General features: G+C 37.7%; 1 pseudogene; it reads right to left on the reverse strand.

Annotated features, from left to right (window-relative positions):
* Positions 1–326: 326 nt before the first annotated feature.
* LOC107564063 (leucine-rich repeat and fibronectin type-III domain-containing protein 2 pseudogene) overlaps positions 327–8,195 on the reverse strand; it is an 11,717-nt pseudogene continuing 3,848 nt past the window's right edge.

An 8,195-nucleotide genomic window follows, 5' to 3' on the forward strand; every position in this document is an offset into this window, starting at 1 on the left:
CACAGAACACCATTAACACATTTGAGATAGGCCTAAATATGCATGTGAGTGGTCGATTAAAAAAGATACAAAAACAATGTCTAACATAACTAGCATAAGTGAGTCACCTTTTAAATGTCACTATAGTTGCTATCTTCAGTGTTAACCTATTAAACAGTATCTGTTTAAATGAACTGAATTCAGTTTTGAGTTATAGAATACATCATTTATCTTTAAATCTAATGATAATTTCCACAAATATTAAGAAAGAAAATAAAGTGCAGGTGAAAGCACAAGCCTAATTAGTGTGTAGTTTGGTGGTTTAAAGGAAAATAAACATGGAATACTTACCTATAAATCAGGACATCATCCTCTGAACAGTTGTATTGGAGCTGGTACATTTTGACTTTGGGTGCCACTTTGCTTACTGTCCACTTGATCAGAGCAGAGACTGCAGTGACCTCTGACACTGACACTACCTGTTCTGGTTGGGCTTTGGTCTCCCCTTTACTAGTTTTAGTGGAGCTGGTGATGTCAGACAGCCTGGACTTTGGCTGAGATGTGCGGTTAGTTCCATTGCTTAGGTGGGGGAGTTGGATGATGGAGAGCTCAATTGAGGCTGTTGATTCTCCTGCTGCGTTTGCAGCAATGCAAGTAAATGTCCCATAATCCTTAGAGGTGGTGACCATAATGTCTAAAGTACCATTTTCATACACTATAGCCCTGGATGAGTTACTAATTAGTCGGTCATCTGGAGCAACCCAGTGTATGAGAGGCATAGGGTCACCCACAGCCTTGCAGCGTAAACTGGCCGTCTGTCCCTCCAGGACCAAAAGCTTATGGGTATGTTGGGTAATTAACGGTGGTTCACACACAAACTCTTCCTCTCGCACATACCAGAAGTAGCGACCTTTCAGACTAGGAGGGGAGGCGCATGTTTCCATATCGTCCTCCCGTTCTAAACGGCGCAACCAAAGAATCTCACAGTTACAGTGAAGAGGATTCCCGCCAAAGCTGAGAGACAAGACCGGGGCAAACGGTGTACTAAGAACGCTGCTGATCTGTGACCGAGCAAAGATTGGATCTGGCGGAAGCTTCTGGAGACGGTTTGATGTAAGATCCAGCCTTGCCAGCTTTTCAAGATCAATAAAAGTGCCTTCAGCGATGTGGCTGATGAGGTTGTGGTCCAGACTCAGCTGGTGTAGGTTGAGCATTTTGCGAATGGCCTCCCAGGGTATGCCTCGCAGGTTGTTGTAGGAGAGGTCTAGGTCCTCCAAGGTGAGCAGCAGGTCATCGAAAGCTTCTTTGGAGATACGAAATCTCTTGTGATTCAAAGACAAATACATTTTAACAGCCCTTTTTCGCCACCTACTGGTGTAACAATGTAATCGATAATCTTCATTTGAAGCATCAAATTATTTTCAAAAGGTGATTTATTCTATTTCAATCGCTACCATACACATCGTACACACAGTTTATATCTGTTTATATTATCAAAGGTTGAGGAATGAAACAGACGAATCATTGTTATTTAGGAATAGAATCACGTTGGTGTTTGAATCGTGTTTGCAATCTTTAATGATCTATTAAATTAAAGTGCTTTGTCATGTTTGTGGTGACACCTCTCTTGCAACATGTTTAGCTATCACAGATATTATACTTAGCTTTTTTTCGCTTCTGATCGCAAATGTAGCCAAACTTTGGAGCGCTTAGATTAGCGAGCAAGGTCCTGGCAGATCGCTACATCCGGTCCTCACAGATAAAGAAAAAAAATGAGCATAGGAATCGATAGGCAGAATCGAAATTAATTTGACAAGTATCATCCGATTCTGGAATCGGAATCGATTTTCGATTGCCAACCCTAGTTTCATCAAAATGTTGAATTAAATATATTCAATTTAAAGGACAAGTTCACTTCCAGAATGAATATTTCCTGATAATGTACTCAGTACTCAACCCATGTAATCCAAGATGTTCATGTCTTTCTTTACTCAGTCAAAAAGGAATTAAAGTTTTTGAGGAAAACATAAAAGGATTTTTCTCCATATAGTGGACTTCAATGGGACCCAACGGGTTGAAGGTCCAAATTTCAGTTTCAATGCTGCTTCAAAGGGCTTTACACGATCCCAGCTGAGGAATAAGGGTCTTAAACCTTATTTTTTTTCGACAGAAAAAAGAAAGACATGAACATCTTGGATGACATGGGGGTGAGTAAATTGTCAGGAAAATTTTATTCTGGAATTGAACTAGTCCTTTAAAACTGAAGAAATACAAAACCGATATATCTACAATATTGTCAAGATTGATTCTAAAAGAGTTTTATTATTCAGATGTAAATTTACATTATCAGTGAATTCTTCATAAACAGTTCTTCAGAATCCCCAGGAGGAATTAAATAACTAAAAATTGCATTTATATTTTATCAGTTAGGGTTACTCTCATGATGACGTCAATTTTACCTTTGAGAGAAAGAAACAATTTGTGCTGTTTGCTGATAGCTTTGTATCTTGTATTTTCCACATAAGTTTTATATTAATCTACAATATTCTACTGACTCCTGTGGGCTCCATATATAGTGGTGTCCAAAATGATTAGAACACTAGAATTTTCACCAGCTAAAAAATGGTTTTAAGTCAGTTATTTCTATCTTTTGCTGTAGTGTGTCAGTAAAAAATATCAGTTTACATTTCCAAACATTAATATTGCCATTAATTGTAATAAAGATGTCTGTTTGTACAAAGAGTCTGACAACAGCCAGTGCTGCACACAGAGATCTGATCTGATCATCATCCAGTCTGTCTGGAATGACATGAAGAAACCGAACAAACTGAGACAGACTAAATCCAGAAGAACTGTGGCAACATCTTCAAGAGACATACCTGCAAAGCTACCTGAAAAACTATGCACAAGTGCACCGAGGGTAAAAGCTGCTTTAAATGCAAAGGATGCTCACACCAAATGTTGATTTAATTTAGTTAACAGAAGTTAATTGATAAAGAAAATTTATTTATGACATTATTTTTGACAGCATCCCCATTTTACAGAATTTTTACGCAAGTGCCTAAAACGTTTAACAGCACTGTACCTTCGCAGGTAGGTTTCTTGAAGCATCTTGGAGACATTGCCACAGTTCTGGATTTAGTCTGTCTCAGTTTGTTCTGTTTCTTCCTATAATTCCAGATGGACTGGATGATGATCAGATCAGATCTCTGTGTGGAGCACTGGCTGCTGTCAGACAAAAATCTCACTGGATTATTATAATTAATGGCAAAATGAATGTTTGGTAATGTAAACTGATATTTCCTACTGACACATTACAGCAAAAGATAGAAATAACTGACTTAAAACCATTTTTAGCTGCCGAAAATACTAGTGTTCTAATCATTTTGGGCACCACTGTATCTCTGATTATATATGTAGACAAACATATGTATTTTAATTCTAAATTCTAGCTATATTAGTGTAATAATAAGTAAAACCAAAACATACAACAAAATGTCCATGACTCTGCTCCAGAAGTGACAGACATGGCATATAAAGAGCAGTCCTCCTCCAAATTGCCAGTAATCAGCTGGGGGTAAAAAAAGAAAAAAGATTGTGAGAAGACATCTGTTTTATCTGGGATTAAAACAAACTAAAAACATGGAATAAAAATACTGTGAACATTCCTTTAAAAATAAATTAATGTTAGTATGTCTTAATGTTAGACATAAATACTCACTTCCTCTGAAGATTATGTGGTAGAAAATTTCATTCCCAATACTTCTGGATCATGAGGGGGAAGTAAACAAATAAATTAATATCAATTTGTTTAATAAAACACTATCTACTTACTGACAGAGACATGGGTTTGCAAAAATGTACTCACCAGCTCCATACAAAATCTTCACAGTTGATCCAAAATCCTGGTTTACATAGGAGTATTCTTATCCAAGGAATCCAAGGATCATGCATTCAGGTCCTCTCTGTCAAATGAGTTTACATGACAGTGTTCTCAGATTACTCATTTCAAAGTTCCTTCACTTTTTGAGTTTGATCTTAAAACTAGCTGACAGTATGGGTGGGCGATATGACCATATTATTTCACAATATAAGACATTTTATTTCACAATAACCGTATATCACCATACAGTTATTTTTGTTATTTTATTACACATAAGATCAAAGTAGGAAATTACAAACAATAGGACTAATGCAATAGAACAAAGGTAAGTTAAATACATTTTGTGATTTTCTCTTTAGTATTTTGTTGTTTGATTAAAATTATGACTGACTGCAGGTAACGTTCGGCTAAATTATACTGCTGTCACTTTAAGAACAAAATGCACAGATCCAGTATACTGAAACGTCACCGGGTTTCCACCTAAATGTTAATCTTGACTCCAAACATTAGCAACTGTTTAAGTCAAGTGAATTTTGAGATGACTGTCTGTATTTGACCATTCAAGTGAGGCGCGGCTTTGTGTGTATTGCTCTTTACTCATTTCATCACCACGCGTGTCCTGCTATTTATTCCTCATTCATTCTCATTTCTTTATCAAAGTGTCAATAACTTTAAGTAGTACTGTGCTATGAGTTTATATATTGCGCTTCATATCATCGCCTCGACACGGTCATATATCACCAAGCCGCAGCTAACAGTATTAGCTCATACTAACAAAACACAGTAACACACACTGGTAGGACATTGAGATGTATAATCGCGATTAGCATCTCACTTCAATGCACTGTATCTTGATGTAACTATAGAACATTTGCAGAGGTGGACAAAGTACTCAACTCCATTACTTGAGTGAAAGTACAGATACCGCTGGTCAAATATTAAGCTATTACAAGTAAAAGTTGTAAAGACAGATTTTTACTTAAGTAAAAGTACAGAAGTACTTGCTTTTAAAAGTACTTAAGTACCAAAAGTAAATTTCCTTTTTTATGTTTTATGTTATGTTTTATTGTTGTAATACTTGCAATACTTCTGAAGCAACTTAGAATACATTAAACCTACTGAATACACTGACTAGCTTGTAGTATCTTTGAAATAAAGAGCTTTTAGAATGTTAAAAACCTATGGAGAAAAAATAAATAAATATATATATATATGTATGTATGTATGTACAGTGGGTACGGAAAGTATTCAGACCCCCTTAAATTTTTCACTCTTTGTTATATTGCAGCCATTTGCTAAAATCATTTAAGTTCATTTTTTTTCCTCATTAATGTACACACAGCACCCCATATTGACAAAAAAACACAATTGTTGACATTTTTGCAGATTTATTAAAAAAGAAAAACTGAAATATCACATGGTCCTAAGTATTCAGACCCTTTGCTCAGTATAATACAGCCATGAGTCTTTTTGGGAAAGATGCAACAAGTTTTTCATGCCTGGATTTGGGGATCCTCTGCCATTCCTCCTTGCAGATCCTCTCCAGTGTGCTTAGGGTCATTGTCTTGTTGGAAGGTAAACCTTCGGCCCAGTCAGAGGTCCTGAGCAAACTGTAGCTGTATAACTTTACAACAGAAACACTGCTTTAACAAAAAAGCAAAACAGCAAGGCTTATTTGACATCAAAACTAAAATTAAAAAAAATGCTGTCTAATCGCTTTCGTAATATTGATCTCACACAGCTCTGACAGTGTGTGCACACATCTATGTGCCATTCATCCACATCTGAACAGAGTGGACAGTGAAATCCTGTAAATACAGAGTGATAAGGAAGAAACAAAATCAAACCTACTTTTAAAACCCAGCAACACAACTGTAGCTGCATAACTTTTCAACAGAAACACTGCTTTAACAAAAAAGCAAAACAGCAAGGCTTATTTGACATCAAAACTAAAATTAAAAAAAATGCTGTCTAATCGCTCTCGTAGTACTTGTTTTATTAGGAGATGCACAACAGTTCTTCTGTGGCTTTATAGGTAATATTTTCACGTACACAATTTAGCAAAATCAGACAATATTGTGTCTAATATATACCACAATATTAACTTCTTATTACTGAATTGTTATAAATATCACATTTGCAACTAGTCAGAGTTCAAAAAATGCTGGGAAATCTCTTCATGTAGCCCTACAAGAGTGATTACTGCTAAACTGTCAGAAAAAAAAGAAAGTCACATTTTAGAGAAGAAAAAAATCACCCACTGACTTTCAAAGCTGCTACATAGTAACGACTTTCTACTTCGAGGAACTTGATAGAAATGTAGTGGAGTGAAAAGTACAATATTTGACTTTCAAATGTAGTGAAGTTAAAGTCATAAGTTCCCAGAAAAAATAATACTCAAGTAAAGTACTGATACTCAAAAAGTGTACTTAAGTACAATACTTAAGTAAATGTACTTACTTACTGTCCGCCTCTGACATTATGTAAGGTACTTAACGTTACTTACCTTTTGCAGCTTGCATGTCTGTTAGCTGCTGGTAGAAGCCTGTGTCCATATTCGCGTTTATTTGTTCTCAATCGTCATCCCACAACCCAAACTCGCTCAAAATATGAATTAAACAGTCAGACGTAAAATAATCCATGTAAAAGCCATTACTAGTAAACCGACCAAAGCAGACTGCAGAAGCCGATCAGCGGCACACATTGCAACAGTGTATATTCTGTGTCGTGCGCTTTGCTTGGCCATTTGTTGTGATAAACAGGAAAGTGTGATTAAGCGCCAGCAAAACAGTGTAAAGAAACCCTCTTTGTGAGAAGCAGTCAATCAGCAGAAGTTAAAAGCAGCTTGTAAGTGTATTTATTTCTTGTCTCAGTGTTTAGCGCAGTTGTCGTTGCTAGGAAACGCTTGTTTTGTTTACTGTGTGGAGATGTGCTGAAATCACGTTTGGTACTGCACCTTGTCAGTGTCGTGCCCTTTGCTTGGCCATTTGTTGTGATAAACAGGAAAGTGTGTCCAGATGAATTCAATTTGAGTTTTGTTAGACGAATATAAAAAGCTTAGTATACCGCGGCAGCAGTCGCGGCAGCCTTCGTGTGAAGCTCTCCTCGTGTGAAGCCCGAAGAGTGTAAAGACCATTGACTCTACCGTTCGACTCCACCGAGCAGGGACACCGGCAAGGCACATAAGTATCACTTTTGGTCTGCTTATCTCTAATGATTGGAAATTTAATCCTTTACCATCTATGAGTATCAACAGCTCCTTTGAATCACATTCAGCCACCATTACCCAGCCTCTTAAAATCCATTTTATAGTTGTTTATTGACCCCCAGGACCACTAGGTAACTTCGTGGAAGAATTAGATGTGCTGCTCTCAAACTTTCCTGAGGATGGTACTCCCCTAGTTATGCTTGGAGACTTCAACATCCACCTAGATAAACCTCAGGCTGCAGACTTCCACACTCTGCTTGCTTCTTTTGATCTCAAGCGAGTATTAACTATGACTACTCACAAATCAGGCAACTAACTGGACCTTATTTACACACAACACTGCTCAACTGATCATGTGCTGGTTACTCCACTACACACCTTGGATCACTTCCTCCTCACTCTTAACCTCAACATGGTTCCTGACACAACACATACCCCTACACATGTCACTATTCGACGTAACCTACATTCTCTCTCACCCTCCCGGCTATCTGCTATGGTTTCGTCTTTGCTTTCTTCCCCTGAACAGTTATCATCTCTTGATGTTAAGCGTGCTACTGATACTTTCTGCTCCACTCTTACGTCTTGTTTAGACACTGTCTGGCCCTTGTCTTCCAGGCCAGCTAGTACCACCTCTTCTGCCCCTTGCCTATCTGATGTTCTCTCCGTGAGTATCGTTCTAAGCTCAGAGCTGCAGAAAGAGTATGACGTAAATCACAAAATCTTACTGACCTTAATGTATATCGATCACTCCTCTCGTCATTCTCTGCTAATGCCTCCACTGCTAAAAGAACATACTATCACAACAAAATTAACAATTCGCCTAACTCTCGCATGCTCTTTAAAACATTTGCCTCCCTCCTTTGTCCTCCTCCTCCCCCTCCTTCATCAACTCTAACAGCTGACGACTTTGCCACATTCTTCCTTAATAAAATTACAAACCTCAGTGCACAATTTGCCACACCACAAACTGTCAAACACATCTTAGCAGCAAACATACACTCATTTTCATCCTTCTTTCCACTCTCTGAGGCAGACGTCTCTAAACTCATCCTTTCCAATCATCCTACTACTTGTCCTCTTGATCCTATTCCATCTCATCTCCTTCAAGCCATTTCTCCTGCC

The sequence above is a fragment of the Sinocyclocheilus grahami genome, unplaced genomic scaffold, assembly GCF_001515645.1.
Source record: "Sinocyclocheilus grahami isolate Dianchi unplaced genomic scaffold, SAMN03320097.WGS_v1.1 scaffold906.1, whole genome shotgun sequence".
Taxonomy (NCBI): domain Eukaryota; kingdom Metazoa; phylum Chordata; class Actinopteri; order Cypriniformes; family Cyprinidae; genus Sinocyclocheilus; species Sinocyclocheilus grahami.